The sequence below is a fragment of the Schistocerca gregaria genome, chromosome 4 (assembly GCF_023897955.1).
Source record: "Schistocerca gregaria isolate iqSchGreg1 chromosome 4, iqSchGreg1.2, whole genome shotgun sequence".
NCBI classification, from domain to species: Eukaryota; Metazoa; Arthropoda; class Insecta; order Orthoptera; family Acrididae; genus Schistocerca; species Schistocerca gregaria.
Genome location: NC_064923.1, coordinates 8,130,498 through 8,149,760, shown reverse-complemented (window position 1 = coordinate 8,149,760; position 19,263 = coordinate 8,130,498). Strand labels below are relative to the sequence as shown.

Below are 19,263 nucleotides of genomic sequence, written 5' to 3'. Positions count from 1 at the left end.
TGCACGACAACCTGCAGAGCTAGTTTCGTCAAAATTAACACTCATACTTGATGTGACTCTAAAGGCGAACGAGTTACTCTCCGACGTTGTTTTAGATGTGCAAGTGCCCGTGAAAACCCGCGGTGACGGCACTCTGCCGACCATTTCGCTAGTTAACACCGGTTTTGTTGTGTGTGTTTCAAGCTCAAGAGCATCTCCAAGCAGAAAATGGTCAACAGCAACATTCAGACGGTTTCGTACTGCTCAATTGCTACATTAAAACGGTATGTTTCTTTTTCAGAACTGGAAAAACACGACCGTGACAACATTCGAACCTTTAATCTTCAGATCCGAAGTCCGACGCCTTATCCATTTTTTTTTTTTTATTATCAGATTGACTTGGTATATTTCACGAGAAGTCAGAAAACCATAGTCAAATCATCATTTAATATTAGCTGCAAAATGAAAATCAACAAATTAGTTGAAACACAAATAAAACATTTCTTCTGAAGGGGAAGACCAACCCGTTATCCCACCCGTATGAATTTTGGGTGTATATATATACATGCAAAAGAGAAAAAAAAAATTACGAAAAAATAGAACAAGGGAGGGGACTCAAGCTCAGGGAAGAAACAGGAATCACAGGGGAACTTATCCAACACCTTGACGGTTAAACACAAGAAAAAGCATATTCGCAAAAAGCGTTCGGTATTGTGGTAACCGCTGCCATTTCCAATGCGCAGTTGACAAATAATGGTGAAAAACGCGGGGATCTGGGTCATTACCGCCTTCAATGACGTAGTGGACATAGTAACCCAGGAGCCAGACAATCGTGTTCGTTTTCGTCTGAGGAAAATAAGAGATGTCCGGATGTAAGAAGATGTCGTCTGGGAATGCGGTTTCAGGCCCTCTAGTAAGAAAAGCTAATTGACGGCGGACCCAGAGCCAATGATCCCGTCCGCAAGCAACTAGCCTGTGAAGTAAGGTGTCAGTCTGATGACATTCCTCACACTCATCAGTCGGACGAAGGCCAATACGAAAAAGACGATCACCAGTAGGTATCAGACGGTAAATGACCTTATACCACGTTGAAACAATCTCCATCGGCAAAATGGGAAGACTAAGATGAGACCAGACCGTTTTCCATGACGTTGACGGGGAAGCAAGTTCAACAGAAGAAGGGAAACATGCTGTACCCCAACGGATTTGTAGCATGTTGGTAGTAATATGCGTCATAGAAAGTATATCAGCACCCAGAATACCGACAAGTACAAAGTATTCACGAATGTGCCGAAATTTAGGATTAATCCGTCCAACATCAACAGGAGGGGTCAGACTGGCCGGCCGGAGGCGGGAAAGTAAACGAGAGGTGACTGAATGCGGAGCCCGCGTACAGGTTAAAACATTGCGGCGGGCAAATAAGATGGACGTCTTCACTTTGATATCTGAAAGACCCAATCCTCCTAGCTTCCGAGGCCTGGCCACAACTTCATACCGGACACGGAAGACATGGCGGCGCCACAGAAATCGACTAGACAGCTGTTTCAGCCTGCGGGCCATCATCGCGGGAAGCGGAAAGACCTGCGCAACGTAGTATATTTTACTGAAGACATAGGTCTCTAAAACCCGTTCCTTGTGAATGAGGCTAAGGGAACGGCGGTCATGTTCAAGGATCGCCCCGTGAACACGACTCGTAACCTCACGCCAATTTAGTGCCGCCATTTTGATCGGATTACGATCCACTATGATCCCCAAGGTCTTATGGCGATCGACAACCGTCGCCCAAAGAATGACGACATGATCAAAGCCTCTCAACGGAAGGAACGTGCATTTGCGATCATTAATGCGAGCACCAGCAAGACCACAAAATGAATCCAAGGTATCCTTAAGCCGCGGTATGTCCTCGGCATGTCGTACTAAAACCATGACGTCATCGGCGTATGCACGGACTGCAAAAATTTCCCCCAATATATTCCAGCCACGTAATTGCATGGTGAGATGGCGAAGTAAGGTCTCTAAGGATAGAACAAAAAGTGACATGGATAAGGGCTTCCCTGGGGTAACCCCCGTCTGATCGATATCCGGGGGGTAGGGTGACCGTTCACAATCACCGAGACACTGATACCGGTAAAAAGATTAGTTAAGACTTGTCGAGCATCATTATTAAAGCCGACAGCGGTGAGCACTCTCGATAAAAAATCATGGCTGACGCGATCAAACGCTTTTTGGAAATCAAGAAAAAGCAAAGCCCCTGGGATATTAGCGGCAGCCGCCACCGAGATTACATCGCAACATTCGAGAACGGAAGTCAGTATCGTGCGTCCAGGCACACAGCTTTGGTGGGCGGCAATAATGGTATCGAGCAGCTTAGAGAGACGGATATTAATTGCTCGAGCTACAAGTTTATAATCAAAGTTAAGGAGAGTAATGGGACGGAGGGAATCAATTGCAGGTCGACCTGTGGATTTCGGGAGGAGGACCATTCTGCCTTCCTGAAAAGGAGCAGGAAGTGAGACTCCCCGCATCACTTCATTTACCATTGACGTTAAGGTGTCACCAATGAGCGGCCAAAATTGAACATAGAACTCCTTAGGAATACCATCTAATCCAGGCGACTTGCGGGACTGCGATCCTGCAACAACATCATATATGTCATCCTTCTGAAAGGGACGCAGAAAGGCGTCGTTTAATTGAGGAGTGACGACGCGAGGCAGCAAGGAGGTAAAGTCGTCAAGAGAGGTTTCCGCCGGGACATGAGTATCGTACAGATCAGTAAAATAGGTGTAAACGAAGTCAGAAATGTCACGGTGAGAGGTGAACACGCGGCCGTCAGCGGTTGTGAGGGAGGCAAGGCACCCACGTTTCCGGCGCGACCGTAAACGGACTAGATGGTAGAGTGACGTCAGTTCCTCTTGTAGAAGGGAACGTGGTTGAGACCTCGTCCGCAGGCCCTCCATTTGAATGCGTTTGAGCTGCAGCAATTTGGCTTTGATGCGCTGTATATCAGTAACCCGTAGGGGAGCATGCGTAGCACTATCGTACAGTTGACGTAAGACAGAATAGTAAAATTCTTGCGTTCGTCGATCTTCTGCCACCTTCGCAGCCCCAAAACGCATGAGAGCCCTACGGATGTGTGGTTTTGCATACAGTGTCCACCATGCCACGATAGACGGGTACCGGTCCATAGTACGAGAACAACGAGTCCAAATGTCCTCCAGGACGATACCAAGGGAGGTATCTTGCAAATACGCGATATTGAGCATCCAAGGAGGACGAAACAATTTTACCGGTTGTCGCTCGTAATTAAACGTAACGGCTACAGCGCAATGATCAGTAAAACAGGCTGGTATCACATCAACAGCCAGAAGTTGCCCACACAAGGAATCGGAAAGGTAAAAGCGCTCGAGGCGACTGCTAGACGTGGGAGTAAAGTAGGTATGTCGCACAAGTGTAGGATAGCGAGAAACCCACACGTCATGCAGGTGCAAGGAGCGCACAAGGTCGTCGAGATCTTTACTGAAATTAAAATTAGGAGACTGATCTACCGGCCGTAGAACACAATTGAAGTCCCCACCTAAAATTATCTTTGTCGGGGATTTACGAAGCAGGTAAATGACTTCTTCTTTATAGAAACTCGAACGTGCGGTAGTACAACCCGAACCAGAAGGGGCATAAAGAAGGAGTAAACTGAGATCATAAAACGTGCACCCGATCCCCCTTCCACTGTCGAGTACTTCGAAATTCATCAACGGAATGCCTTCTCTATAAAACAAGGCAGTGCCCGTAGAAAGTTCGGAAGCGACATTAAAAAACGTCGAGAACCCAGGAATGGAAAACTGGTCGAATAGGACTTCCTGCAAAAAAACAACATCTGCCCCAGACTGATAGACAAACTGTCGCAAAGCGGCGAGCAGAAGCTCAGAACATATTCTGTTAATATTCAGAGTAAGAAATGTATATGCTTGCATGGAACTTCAACCCAGAAAGAAGAACAAAGATCGGTAGAGAGCCGTCAGCTGACGGAGCAACATACAAGTAATCATACCAGAAACAAGCGCTGAACCACAGAGAGAAAAACTACTAAACAGAACCCTCATCTTCCCACTGCTTTTTCTTCGGCCGTGACGCGGCTCTCTGTGGCTGTTTACGGATTCGACTGCGGCTCCGCGGTGCCGACGCTGCAGCGTTCGGCTGCGTGGGAGCACCATGTAGACATTCCGTGTCAGATTGCGGAAGAGAGGCCTCTACATCCCACTCGTCCGCAGATATGGGTTCACGGTGGGACAGTTGGTGAATAACAACGGGATCCACTGGCTCTGGAGAATCAATCAGTTGTTTGATGGGAGGAGGCTGTGACCCAGAGGGGGCGACAGAAATTCCGGAAGGGGGATGCGAAACAGAGTCAATAGGAGAAGTGTCAGAGAGAACCGGAGAAGACACGTGGCAACCAGAAGCAGGTTCCGTCACGGGCGTCTCCGAAGAGGCTGCCGCGGCAGCAGGAACAACGTCAGATAAGGTGTCAGGGAGCTTCTGCAAAGGCGTGATAGCACCTGTGGCGTCCTCATCCACGATTTCCGACTGAGAAAGAGAGTCCTTTACCGGAGGCCCATCGGAAGATTCATCAGCCGCATCATCCTGTGTTCGCCGACGCTTGTTGTGAGAAATCAGCGCGGGCACATCGGAATTAAGGGCAGCAACATCCCTACTCAAGGACAACGGGGGAAAATCACGGCCGTTGTCGGGCAACGGATCACTGCGTCCCTCAGTAACAATGAGCGATTCAGTCCGAGATCCTTGCGTGAGAAGATAAGCTAAAGTCAATTTTTTACGCTGTTCGTATGTAGGTTTTAATACCACCACACGCCGCGGACAATTAGTACGGAAATGACCAGTTTCATTACAATAATAACATGTTCCTTCCTGGCCACTGTACGTGATATGGACCCTATAACCACATACCTGTAGGTGAGAAGGAATAGGTTTTTTGACCACCATTTCCACCGACCGAATACCACTATATACCTGTAAGCGGTGCTGAGCAGACCAGCGTTCTTTTCGAATATGGCGTACGTCCCCATAAGGAAGCAAAACGGACTTCAGAAAACAGTCGTCAACCTCGGGCGGAAGGTTAAATACCCGAACATTCGTATATATCACTTCTGCATTTGCCAAGAGAACCATACTAGTGGAACCATCACGGTATGTAAAGGGTACCTGAGAACCATGACGAGAAAGTAGCCTATCAACCTGGAGTGGGTCAAGAAACTTAACAAAAAACACATATAATTCGCTGTCGAAATATGCGGTATGCACCTGATCAGTAGTGACCTTAACTGTATCGACTAACCAGTCATGTATCTCCAAAGAACCGGGCTGGACGTGACGCGTGGATTTGTCAAAGGTAAAGCTGACTGTACCTGTACGCGGAACTTTCGTGGGAACCATGGTGGACATCACGGCGAGAGACGACGCCGCGACAGGAAGGGCCGCACGAACACTAAACACCAGCCGACAACCAGCCATTCGCCTTAATCACATCTGAGAGTAATTCTTAATAAAAGGCCTGTCGCTAATTGTTCGTCATCACAGATACTGTTTGCTATACGGCCACGACACGCAACTGGTTTCCAAAAGTCGACTACCTCCTTTGAGGATGGAACTCACGACCCTTGGTTTACTAGACCAGTGCTCTACCACTGAGCTAAAGAGTTGCGGCCTAGCGGTACTTTTGCGTACTTCGTTCTTATGGTCGTCTGGATCATCAGACTTCAGCTGACAACACTTCATATTACCGACTAATATTTGCAGCTATGGCGACCCATTACTGCTTGGCTACACATCTGACACGTAACCGATGTGCTCTCCAAACAACAACACTTGCATTTCAGAACATGTCTTTCACACATGTCTACAAAATCACCTTCACCTTCAAATACAGTTTCCTTGCGGCTGACAGAGACGTAGGCAAAGTTTAAAGTTGCTATTTCCATTAAATCACGTTAATCAAAAAACGGTAATTTACATCTGCAGCGGAACAAAATTCCGTTCCGCCCAGCGTGGGACTCGAACCCACGACCCTGACATTAAGAGTCTCATGCTCTACCGACTGAGCTATCCGGGCTGCCTCGGTGAATACCTGGCGGGTAGCAAGTCACACTGTACTCGTTTTGATTGGGTGGTCCCATAGAGAATCTCTCTATGCTGCCTAATGTTTTCATAACGCCACACTCGTCACGTACTTCACTTTTATTTCATAATCATTTCTGAGAGGTAAAGGAATTGCACGACAACCTGCAGAGCTAGTGGCGTCAAAATTAACACTCATACTTGATGTGCCTCAAAAGGTGAAAGAGTTACTTTACGACCTTGTTTTAGATGTGCAAGTGCCAGTGAAAACTCGCGGTGACGGCACTCTGCCGACCATTTCGCTAGTTAACACCGGTCTTGTTGTGTGTGTTTGAAGCTCAAGAGCATCTGCAAGCAGGAAATGGTCAACAGCAACATTCAGACGGTTTCGTATTGCTCAATTGCTACATTAGAACGGTATGTTTCTATTTCAGAGCTGGAAAAACACGAGCGTGACAACATTCGAACCTGTAATCTTCAGATCCAAAGTCCGACGCCTGATCCATTAGGCCACACGGTCACTGACGACCAAGTGCAACTTGTATACGACTCATCTCGAAACGCTCACACCCCTGATGATTTGTGTTTTCGTTCTACACAGCCGCTGCCCGTTGCTCTTTCCCACCCATTCGTTACATTCAACCTCTTACGAGACCGACCAAATATAGTCTGGGTAACAAGACCACACACTTTGTGCATTCGGAATCGAAGGCAGGGCGTCCCTCGCCGCATTTGCTATGATGGCCATTTGCTACTTCTGCAGAAGCAGCGACGACGACGATGACGACGACGACGACGACGACGACGACCGCGAGAGGCTCTGAGATATGTGAGAAATACATCTATAAAATGTAATTCAGACTGCCTCGTCCCACCTTATGCTGTACCGCTTTTTCTTTTTTTTTCTTTATTGTTATTTTAAACCTATACATAGGTAGGCCAGCAGCAGCGTAACTATGCCGCTCTTCGTCCACAGACATGAACATAGTACAAGCAGTAATAGACACACAGAGACATCGTGGTTAAAAAACAGTAGACACAACAGAGTAAAATAACAGAAGTTGTTCACTGTGGAGCAGTTAAGTTAAAAGTGATTCACACAGCACATAACGGAGAGATACAAAGTAGCACAAGTGAACGATGGATCACGGAACAAGAGACACGGATGCACTAGCGGGACGACAAAACACATAAGCACTGCGGTGACAATCTCTGGCGGTTGGTGATGTACTTGTCACACGAGTAAGGCGGGGGACCTGCCAGAGGGAAGGGGCGAGGGTAGGAGGGAATGGGAGAGGGGTTGATGCCAATGGGGAGAGAATGGGAGAGGGAGGGGTGGTGTGCGGAAGCCCAGGGAGATGGGGAGGTGAGGTAAAGAGGGAGGGAGAGAAGGGAGAGAGGGTGCCCACAGGATATGGAGAGGAGAGGGAAGGCAAGGCTCAAAGTTGGTTGGAGGTGTAGATGGAGGGGAGGAGGGCATCATCCGGGAGGGGGAGTTGGCGGAAGCCACCTTGGGAGAGGGTGTGGAGAGTGTGAAGATGGAGAGCAGCTGGGATACAGGAGTACAGACGCGCAGCGGTTTGGGGTGGGAGAGGATGGGAGAGACAAGCGGGTGGGGAGGATCAAGCTTGCGGGAGGTGTAGAGGATCCGTATCCGTTCGAGGAAGAGGAGGAGGTGTGGGAAGGGGATGAGGTCATAGAGGATCCGCATGGGGGAAGGGAGGCGGATGCGATAGGCGAGGCGGAGTGCATGGCGTTCAAGGATTTGAAGGGATTGGTAAAAGGTAGGAGGGGCGGAGATCCAGGCGGGATGGGCATAACAAAGGATAGGACGGATGAGGGATTTATAGGTGTGGAGTACGGTGGACGGGTCAAGACCCCATGTGCGGCCAGAGAGGAGCTTGAGGAGGCGGAGTCGGGAGTGTGCCTTGGCTTGGATTGTCCGGAGATGAGGGGTCCAGGAGAGGCGACGATCAAGGGTGACGCCAAGGTACTTGAGGGTGGGGGTGAGGTTAATAGGACGGCCATAAATGGTAAGATAGAAATCAAGGAGACGGAAGGAAGGGGTGGTTTTGCCTACGATGATTGCCTGGGTCTTGGAAGGATTGACCTTGAGCAACCACTGGTTACACCAAGAGGTGAACCGGTCAAGATGGGATTGGAGAAGGTGCTGGGAGCGTTGCACGGTGGGGGCGAGGGCTAGGAAGGCGGTGTCATCGGCGTACTGGAGAAGGTGTAGAGGGGGTGCAGGCGGAGGCATGTCCGCCGTATAAAGAAGGTAAAGAAGAGGGGAAAGGACGGAGCCTTGGGGCACACCGGCAGAGGGGTAGAAGGTGTAGGAAACCGTGTTGTGGATGGTGACATAGGAAGGACGGTGGGAAATGAAGGAGGCGACCAGACAGACGTAGTTTATGGGAAGGGCAAAAGTTTGGAGCTTGAAGAGGAGACCAGAATGCCACACACGGTCATAAGCGTGTTCAAGGTCGAGGGAGAGGAAGATGGCAGAGTGACGGGAGTTGAGTTGTTCTGAGAGGAGGTGAGTGAGGTGAAAGAGAAGGTTATCGGCAGAGAACGATGGCCGGAAGCCACATTGGGTGGAGGGAAGGAAGCGGTGCTGGTGGTGGTGCTGGTGGATGCGGCGGGTAAGAATGGATTCCAGGACCTTGCTGAAGACCGAGGGAAGGCTTATAGGACGGTAGGAGGAGACAGCGGAAGGTGGTTTATCAGGTTTGAGGAACATTAGGATCCGGTAGGTTTTCCACAGGTCGGGGTAGAAGCAGGTGGACAAGACCACATTGTACAGTCTGGCCAGGGTGGAGAGGAAGGAGGGGGGAGCTTCACGGAGGTGACGGTAAGTAACACGGTCGTGACCAGGAGCGGAGTTGCGTTTGGTGCGGAGTATAGCTAGGATGTCTTGAGTAGTGATAGGGTATTGAGTTCGGTGTCTGTAATGTTGTCCAAGTATTGGAAGCCTGAAGCGTGTGGAGGGACAGAGGTGTCAGTTCGATCGCGGACATCGGGGAAGAGGGAATAATCGAACTGGGGATCGTCAGGGACGGTAAAGATATCCGTGAGGTAGGAGGCAAAATGGTTGGCCTTACTAAGGTTGTCAGGAAAGGGACGGTCATTATGGAGGAGAGGATAATAAGGGGGGGGGGGGGGGGGTTAGATCCGGTAAGGCGGCGGAAGACAGACCAGTACTTGGACGAGTTGAGAGGTAGGGTAGCATAAAGACGGGTCTGAATGTTGCTGTTGACCATTTTCTGCTTGGAGATGCTCTTGAGCTTGAAACACACACAACAAGGCCGGTGTTAACTAGCGAAATGGTGGGCAGAGTGCCGTCACCGCGAGATTTCACTGGCACTTGGACATCTAAAACAACGTCGGAAAGTAACTCTTTCGCCTTTTGAGTCACATCAAGTATGAGTGTTAATTTTGACACCACTAGCTCTGCAGGTTGTCATGCAATTCCTTTACCTCTCAGAAATGATTATGACATAAAAGTGAAGTACGTGACGAGTGTGACGTTAGGAAAACATTAGGCAGCATGGAGAGTTCTGTAAGGGACCACCCAACCAAATCGAGTACTGTGTGACGTGCTACCCGGCAAGTATTCAACGAAGCAGCCCGGCTAGCTCAGACGGTAGACTATGAGACTCTTAATCTCAGGGTCGTGGGTTCGAGCGACAAGCTGGGCGGAACGGAATTTGGTTCCGCTGCAGATGTAAATTACCGTTTTTCTGATTAACGTGATGTAATGGAAATAGCAACTTTAAACTTTGAATACGTCTCTGTCAGTCGCAAGGAAACTGTATTTGAAGGTGAAGGTGATATTGTAGACATGTGTGAACGACATGTTCTGAAATGCAAGTGTTGTTGTTTGGAGAGCACATCGGTTACGTGTCAGATGTGTAGCCATGCAGTAATGGGTCGCCATAGCTGCAAATATTAGTCGGTAATATGAAGTGTTGTCAGCTGAAATCTGGTGATCCAGACGACCGTAAGGACGATTCCGAATGCACAAACTGTGTGGTCTTGTTTCCCAGTCTGTATTTGGTCGGTCACGTAAGAGGTTGAATGTGACGAATGGGTGGGAAAGAGCAAGGGGCAGCGGCTGTGTAGAACGAAACCACAAATCATCAGGGGGTTTGAGCGTTTCGAGATGAGTCGTATACAAGTGCCACTTGGTCGTCAGTGACCGTGTGGCCTAATGGATAAGGCGTCGGACTTCGGATCTGAAGATTACAGGTTCGAATGCTGTCACGCTCGTGTTTTTCCAGTTCTGAAAAAGAAACATACCGTTTTAATGTAGCAATTGAGCAGTACGAAACCGTCTGAATGTTGCTGTTGACCATTTTCTGTTTGGAGATGCTGTTGAGCTTAAAACACACACAAGAAGACCGGTGTTAACTAGCGAAATGGTGATCAGAGTACCGTCACCGCGACTTTTCACTGGCACTTGCACATCTAAAACAACGTCGGAGAGTAACTCGTTGGCCTTTTGAGTCACATCAAGTATGAGTGTTAATTTTGACGCCACTAGCTCTGCAGGTTGTCATGCAATTCCTTTACCTCTCAGAAATGATTATGAAATAAAAGTGAAGTACGTGACGAGTGTGACGTTAGGAAAACATTAGGCAGCATGGAGAGATTCTGTATGGGACCACCCAACCCAAACGAGTACTGTGTGACGTGCTACCCGCCAGGTATTCACCGAGGTAGCCGGCTAGCTCAGTCGGTAGAGAGTGAGACTTTTAATCCGAGGGTTTGGGTTCGAGCCCCACGCTGGGCGGAACGGAATTTTGTTCCGCTGCAGATGTAAATTACCGTTTTTCTGATTAACGTGATGTAATGTAAATAGCAACTTTAAACTTTGCCTACGTCTCTGTCAGTCGCAAGGAAACTGTGTTTGAAGGTGAAAGTGATTTTGTAGACATGTGTGAAAGACATGTTCTGAAATGCAAGTGTTGTTGTTTGGAGAGCACATCGGTTACGGGTCAGATGTGTAGCCAAGCAGTAATGGGTCGCCATAGCTGCAAATATTAGCCGGTAATATGAAGTGTTGTCAGCTGGTCTGATGATGCAGACGACCGTAAGGACGAAGTACCCAAGAGTACCGCTATTCCGCGCCTTTTTAGCTCAGTGGTAGAGCACTGGTCTAATAAACCAGGGGTCATAAGTTCCATCCTCACAGGAGAATGATAAATTTTGGAAATCAGTTGCGCGTCGTGGCTGTATAGCAAACAGTATCTGTGATGACGAACAATTAGCGACAGGCGTTTTTTTAAGAATTACTCTCAGATGTGTTTAAGGCGAATGGCGCAGTTAAAGCATTTGCCAAATCGGTACAGCATAAGGTGGGACGAGGCAGTCTGAATTACATTTTATAGATGTATTTCTCACATATCTCAGAGCCTCTCGCGGTCGTCGTCGTCGTCGTCGCCGCTTCTGCAGAAGTAGCAAATGGCCATCGTAGCAAATGCGGCGAGGGACGCGCTGCCTTCGATTCCGAATGCACAAAGTGTGTGGTCTTGTTTCTCAGTCTATATTTGGTCGGTCTCGTAAGAGGTTGAATGTAACGAGTGGGTGGGAAAGAGCAAGGGGCAGCGGCTGTGTAGAACGAAAACACAAATCCTCAGGGGTGTGAGCGTTTCGAGATAAGTCGTATAGATATAAATGTTGGTCGTTAGTGACCGTGTGGCCTAATGGATAAGGCGTCGGACTTCGGATCTGAAGATTACAGGTTCGAATGCTGTCACGCTTGTGCTTTTCCAGTTCTGAAAAAGAAACATACCGTTTTAATGTAGCAATTGAGTAGTACGAAACCGTCTGAATGTTGCTGTTGACCATTTTTTGCTTGGAGATGCTCTTGAGCTTGAAACACACACAACAAGACCGGTGTTAACTAGCGAAATGGTCGGCAGTCTGTCGACACCGCGAGTTTTGACTGGCACTTGCACATGTAAAACAAGGTCGTAAAGTAACTCGTTCGGCTTTTGAGTCACATAAAGTATGTGTGTTAATTTTGACGCCACTAGCTCTGCATGTTGTCATGCAATTTCTTTACCTCTGCCTCTTGCGTCTTCGGCGTTCTTGAATGATATGGTGTAGGGAAGGTCGTTCACCACGAACATCATCAGTCGTCCTCGCTCGCACCCGCACACCCGCAAGACGTACGGCGTTGATACGAAGCAATTGTGCCTTGACGCGTTGTACTGCTGATTGTCGCTCTGGCGACGGCGGTTGTACAGCCAGTTCGCGGAGCGCAGTATAGTAAAAATCAGTAGTCGCAGTATACCAGCGCGCTCGGTCGCGTCCATAGCTGACTAATGTTCGGCACAGTGCGGGTTTTGCGCACCGTAACCACCATTGAAGTACAGAACGGTAGGCGGGTAAACGCCGGTGGCAATTGCTCCATGTGGACTCGACTGCGCGTCTGCAATTTATCTGATCAAGAAGGGGCACATTGAGGCGGCACGGACCCCTACTTCGGCGAAGGTGCTGGCGGGGAAGGGTGAGAGTACACACATATGCGAGGTGATCCGTGAACGCTGCCGGCCACATCTCAGCGTCGACAACGGCCGATCGTAGGCCGCGGGTGACGTAGGCTCGATCCAGTCGGCTCGCGGAGTGACTAGTAAAGTAGGTGTGTGCTCGACGGTCGCCGTGTTGGATGATCCAGGTGTCCAACAAGGCCAAGTCCTGTACAAGTGCCTGGAGTCCCGGGCAGGTGGTATAGTGTGGCTTCTGGTCGGATGGGCGGAGCACACAATTAAAATCGCCGCCTACTACCAAGTGGTCGGTATTGCCCTGGAAGAGCGGGGCTATATCTTCGGCAAAAAAAAGGTGCGCCGTTCTCTCCTTTTGCCGGTGCCTGAAGGAGCAGACGTACTGTACCAATCGTGAGTGCGACCCCCCGGGCCGACGGTAAATAAGAGACATCAGTGGCCATTATCCCTTCCCGCAGTAGAATCGCCGTACCTCCGCCGCCCACATCTGCAGGCATAGTGTAGGAGTCATATCCGTAGGCATCGAGACAGAGTCCTGATCGGACTTCTTGAAGGAAAACAACGTCCAGAGCCGCAGCGCGTAACGTATCCTTCAGCATACGGGTCTTGACATCAGATGTAATGCCATTGACGTTGATCGTGGCGAGGCGGTATGCCTGGTCCATCAAGTCTCGGGAGGTGACCATGGTATGACAGGAGAGCAGTAGTCGTGACGTGGAGCGCCGGTCTTGCGAAGTGCTAGGCAGCGACGAGAGGTGCTCATGCCGCCCTAGGCGTCTGTCGCCGGCCCCGTAGACGCTGCCATCGGCATCGGTGCATCGTCTTGGTCCTGAAACGCATCCTGCAACTCCATCTCCTGCGCCCAGTAGCCCAGGGACGTTGACACCACTGGATCTCGAGAGTCAGGTGCATCCCCGGTGTCGGAGCTGAGGTGATCTCCCGCATCCCCATGTGGTCCAGACCCAGCGGTAGTGGGAGAAGACGTAGAACCGTGTGAGACGGTAGGGTCGCCTGTGTCCGCGCGGTGGAGCGGTTGAGGCACCTCGCCATCCAGCGGTGTCACCTCGGGCTGTTCTACGTCGTCGGTTGTCTTGCGCCGCTTCTTATGACGCTTGGGTGATTTCTGCTTGCGCTGCCGCGCCTCTGTTTCCGACGTAGGGCAAGGGGAGGACGCTGCATCCTGTGCGTCAACTTCCATCGCACCGTAGGCGAGCTGTTGTGACGGTGCGCCGGGGTCCGACGAAAGGACATCAGTAGCATCAGCACTGAAAGACGCTTGGGGCTCCGTGGAAGCTACTGCAGGGTCCTCCAAAGCTCGCACCAATACAGTGGGGTCGTCATATACAGCTGGCGTCTCTCGTCTCGCCGCCGCAACATACGTAATCGGCAGAGAGGTCGGTGTCGACGGACGAATCTGGTCGGTCGAGGGTGTCTGCACGAGACGCCGTTGCAGGCATTCGGTACGCATGTGTCCCGTCTGGCCACAACCGGAGCACGTTCTCGGCTGACAGTCGTAAATAATTATTGCCAAGCAACCAGCGATCGTGAGATACGAAGGAATATGGCGATGCAGGTCAATACGGACTTGTCGCACCCCGTTAAGGACAGGGTAGGTGTCGAAGGTCTTCCATTTTTCGGCCGTGTGGCCGAGAACTGTTCCATAGGGTCGAAGAGGAAGGGTGACCAAATCCGCTGGAACTTCAAAAGGGAGCTCAAACACGCGCACATTTTGGATTCCCAATCCAGCACGTTCAAGCGTCACCACAATAGATAAGTGGATACCGATCAGCTCATTAGGATCAACATGTACCACATCGCGTAAAAAAACGCTCTACTTCGTGGGCCTTGGGTCTAGAGTACGTAGTGTTAAATTGCAACTTGATCGTGGCTTTCCGATACGAAAGAGCCATAGTGCGTCAGGAACGTGACGGCAATACGTAACACTAGCGCGCCGGCGCGGTAAACAACAACACACCCGGAAACGCGACACGGAGCGGCCGGGACGTACCCAAACGCTCCACAGCCAAAGGCCGACTACCACTGAGGTAAAGAGGCGCGGCCTAGCGGTACTCTTGGGTACTTCGTCCTTACGGTCGTCTGCATCATCAGACTTCAGCTGACAACACTTCATATTACCGGCTAATATTTGCAGCTATGGCGACCCATTACTGCTTGGCTACACATCTGACACGTAACCGACGTGCTCTCCAAACAACAACACTTGCATTTCAAAACATGTCTTTCACACATGTCTACAAAATCACCTTCACCTTCAAATACAGTTTCCTTGCGACTGACAGAGACGTAGGCAAAGTTTAAAGTTGCTATTTCCATTAAATATCGTTAATCAGAAAAACGGTAATTTACATCTGCAGCGGAACAAAATTCCGTTCGGCCCAGCTTGTGGCTCGAACCACGACCCTGGGATTAATAGTCTGTCGCTCTACCGACTGAGCTAGCCGGCTACCGCGGTGAATACCTCCCGGGTAGCACGTCACACAGTACTCGTTTCGGTTGGGTGGTCCCATACAGTTTCTCTCCATGCTGCCTAATGTTTTCCTAACGTCTACTTCACTTTTATGTCATAATCATTTCTGAGAGCTAAAGAAATTGCATGACAACATGCAGAGCTAGTGGCGTCAAAATTAACACACATACTTTATGTGACTCAAAAGCCGAACGAGTTACTTTACGACCTTGTTTTAGATGTGCAAGTGCCAGTCAAAACTCATGGTGTCGGCACCCTGCCGACCATTTCGCTAGTTAACACAGGTCTTGTTGTGTGTGTTTCAAGCTCAAGAGCATCTCCAAGCAAAAAATGGTCAACAGCAACATTCAGACGGTTTCGTTCTGCTCAATAGCTACATTAAAACGGTATGCTTCTTTTTCACAAGTGGAAAAACACGAGCGTGACAGCATTCGAACCTGTAATCTTCAGATCCGAAGTCCGACGCCTTATCCATTAGGCCACACGGTCACTGACGACAAACATGTACATGTATACGACTCATCTCGAAACGCTCACACCCCTGAGGATTTGTGTTTTCGTTCTACACAGCCGCTGCCCCTTGCTCTTTCCCACCCATTCGTTACATTCAACCTCTTACGAGACAGAACAAATATAGACTGAGAAACAAGACCACACACTTTGTGCATTCGGAATCGAAGGCAGGGCGTCCCTCGCCGCATTTGCTACGATGGCCATTTGCTACTTCTGCAGAAACGGCGGCGACGACGACGACGACGACGACTGCGAGAAACTCTGAGATATGTGAGAAATACATCTATAAAATGTAATTCAGACTGCCTCGTCCCACCTTATGCTGTACCGCTTTGGCAAATGCTTTATCTGCGCCATTCGCCTTAATCACATCTGAGAGTAATTCTTAAAAAAACGCCTGTCGCTAATTGTTCGTCATCACAGATACTGTTTGCTATACAGCCACGACGCGCAACTGATTTCCAAAATTCATCTTTCTCCTGTGAGGATGGAACTTACGACCCCTGGTTTATTAGACCATTGCTCTACCACTGAGCTAAAGAGGCGCGGCCTAGTGGTACTCTTGGGTACTTCGTCCTTACGGTCGTGTGCATCATCAGACTTCAGCTGACAACACTTCATATTACCGGCTAATATTTGCAGCTATGGCGACCCATTACTGCTTGGCTACACATCTGACACGTAGCCGATGTGCTCTCGAAACAACAACACTTGCATTTCAGAACATGTCTTTCACACATGTCTACAAAATCACCTTCACCTTCAGAAACAGTTTTCTTGCGACTGACAGAGACGTAGGCAAAGTTTAAAGTTGCTATTTCCATTAAATATCGTTAATCAGAAAAACGGTAATTTACATCTGCAGCGGAACAAAATTCCGTTCCGCCCAGCGTGTGGCTCGAACCCACGACCCTGGGATTAAGAGTCTGACGCTCTACCGACTTTTTTTTATCCTTTTTTTAGCCATCTTTTTTTTCTTTTATTTTTTTCTTTTTCGTTTTTTTTATTTTTCTTCTTTTTTTATTTTTTTCTTTTTTTAAATTTATTTTTTATTTTTTTTTGTTCCATATGAGATAGGTGAGTGACGAAGTAAAATGTATACAAGTAAATAAAATCCCTTCTTTTGGGGTTATGGAAAAAAAATAGTTCCGCTACCAACTTCCATCATTGTGTGGGAGTGATTTTTATATGAGAGCCAGGCTTACATCAGCCTGATGGCTTCTCATCCGTGTGTCAGCAACCTATTAGTGCTGCGACACGAGGGTGAAGGGCAAACGAAATAGCCACCTTGTTGGCGTAAAATGAATGAGAAGCTTAATAGATAATTAGATAATTTCATAAAGGAAAAAAAAAAGGAATCTTGAGGTTGAACTACATGTCGTTTGATCGTTCTTCAGCTCTGTCGGTGAGACAATGTTCGGTTCCAAAAATTTGCGTAGTTGTCTTTGTATTTCATTTGTCGTTCGAGCTTTTGATGTTCTGTCATCAGGTACATCCAATAATCTGCTTCACTTTTCGTCATAGCCGTTGAGATGTAATGGACTGTCAGTCCTTTTAGCCAGTTGGCTGACCTTCTTTTAGTGTTAGGATATGGCACGTCATCAGGCAGAAGGACGTGTGTCGGTGAAATTGTGTTAGGTGACGTACGTAGCACATGTGCTAGTTTTTGCCTGAAGAGATTCCACACGTCTTTCACATCTTCACAGACGAAGCGATGTTCTGCATTGTCGACGACATTGCAGCTGGAACAGTTTGGTGTGTGTGCCAGACGTATCGCGTGCAGTTTGGAGTTGGTTGGGATTTTTCTGTTGACTGCGAGGTACCACGTCGATCACACATTGGATGGTAGATGGGGGTCAGATATGTTGTCCCATATTTTTTTCCAATTATAATGTCGAAACTTGTTTTCTATTCGATTGCGCAATTTTCCTTCCAGCAAGGTGTTGTAAACCTCCTTAACCCGATATATGTCCTTCTCCGGTATTCTATGGCGTACATAGCTGTATTCCACCAGAAAATGTTTATAGTGGTACAGCTCGTGGGAGATGTGATGCACATCGATTGGTGGATCTCTGCTGACTGGGGTGATTTCACGTAAGAGATGAGCCACTAAGGTCCGCGGTGATCGTTGCCACTGTTTATAAGTTTTGCTAACGTATAGCGCTTGCGCTTTAAGGTAGATGTCTGTCAGTTGTAGCCCTCCATTGCGTGTCGGTAGCGTCAAGGTATCATATGAAACCTTAAATATCTGACCTCTGCTGACAAAATAACCAAGCGCTGCTTGCTTTTGGTGTGCAATGGTTCGTGGCAGAGGCAGCACTTGAGCAACATAGTTGACTTTGGAAGTGATGTATGTATTGGCCAGTTGCACTTTTCGTATTACGTTTAAATTACGCAAGCTGTGTTGTTTTATGCTTGCCCGTAAGGTGGCAAGTAATTTTCGATAATTGAGAGCGCCCGTGCGGCGGATATTACTCGTATATTCTATTCCAAGGCATTTGGTTTTTTCCACAGTGTTGATACTTCCAGCGGCTCTGATCTCTATACCCCGACCAAGATTCATAATACCAGATTTATTGCGGTTGAGTTTAGCTCCTGACGCCATTTCGTAGGTCGCCACAACTTCAAGTACTGTTTCCACCTCTCTTTCGTCAGTCACAAGTACCCCTACATCGTCCGCGTAGGCTTGACATATGATCTTGTGTCCGTGTATATGTAATCCACGGAGTTGCCGAGTCAGAGATACTAAGAGAGGTTCAAGCGCAATCGCGAAAAGCGTCATGGACATTGGGCAACCTTGTCTTACCGAACTCTGAATATTGATCGGGTGACTGAGTTGTCCGTTGACACTGATTCTTGACGTGCTATTCGTCAGTATGTTTTTCACGGAGGCTATAATTTTCTGGGGGAAGTGCATGGATGTCATACACAGGAGCAGGTACGAATGATTAACTTTATCAAAAGCTTTTTCAAAGTCAAGCGACATCAGAGCACAGCGAATGTTGCAGGCTTCCGATATCGCTATAATGTCTCTGTAGTCGCATAAGGTCTGAAATATCGTTCTGTCCTTTCCCACACTTGTCTGGTAGGCTCCTGTCACTGTACGAATAACAGAATTGAACCTTTGCATCATGATACGGGCGAAGATTTTATAATCACTATTGAGAAGTGTTATGGGTCGAAGATTCTCCACGGTTTTGCCTCCTGGTGTTTTGGGCACTAAGACCACTGTACCTTCACAGAATTCCTTCGGAAGGTCAGTGTCCGCATTTAGTATTTCATTGCATACGAGTGTCAATTTAGCAATTATTTGTTCGCGAAAAGTTTGATAAAATTCAGCGGGTAGCCCATCTGGTCCAGGTGATTTGTTCTTTGGGCTCTTCGAGATGGCATCTTCGACGTCTTCGTCCGTTATTCTCTTTGCGAGCACATCAGCTTCTTCTGGAGTGAGTCGCTCTGTCGTCCTAGCAGCGAGAGCTTGCTGCGCTGTTTCATCTGTCTGTGTATTGGCCAGCAATTCACAAAAGTGTCGATGGATCTCGTCTCGTATTGCAGCTTGATCGGTCAAGAGTCTCCCGTCTGAAGTTTTGAGTTCCGTCAGTATTTTAAGTTTTTGTCTTTTGTTCTCTTGGAGAATGTGGTACATCG

At 48.5% G+C, this 19,263-nt stretch overlaps 1 non-coding gene across 1 annotated transcript; it reads right to left on the bottom strand.

The window, feature by feature from the left end:
* Window positions 1–6,027: 6,027 nt before the first annotated feature.
* On the bottom strand, window positions 6,028–6,100 carry Trnak-cuu (transfer RNA lysine (anticodon CUU)). The gene has a single exon. It is a non-coding gene; the product is annotated as a tRNA-Lys (tRNA).
* Window positions 6,101–19,263: the final 13,163 nt, after the last annotated feature.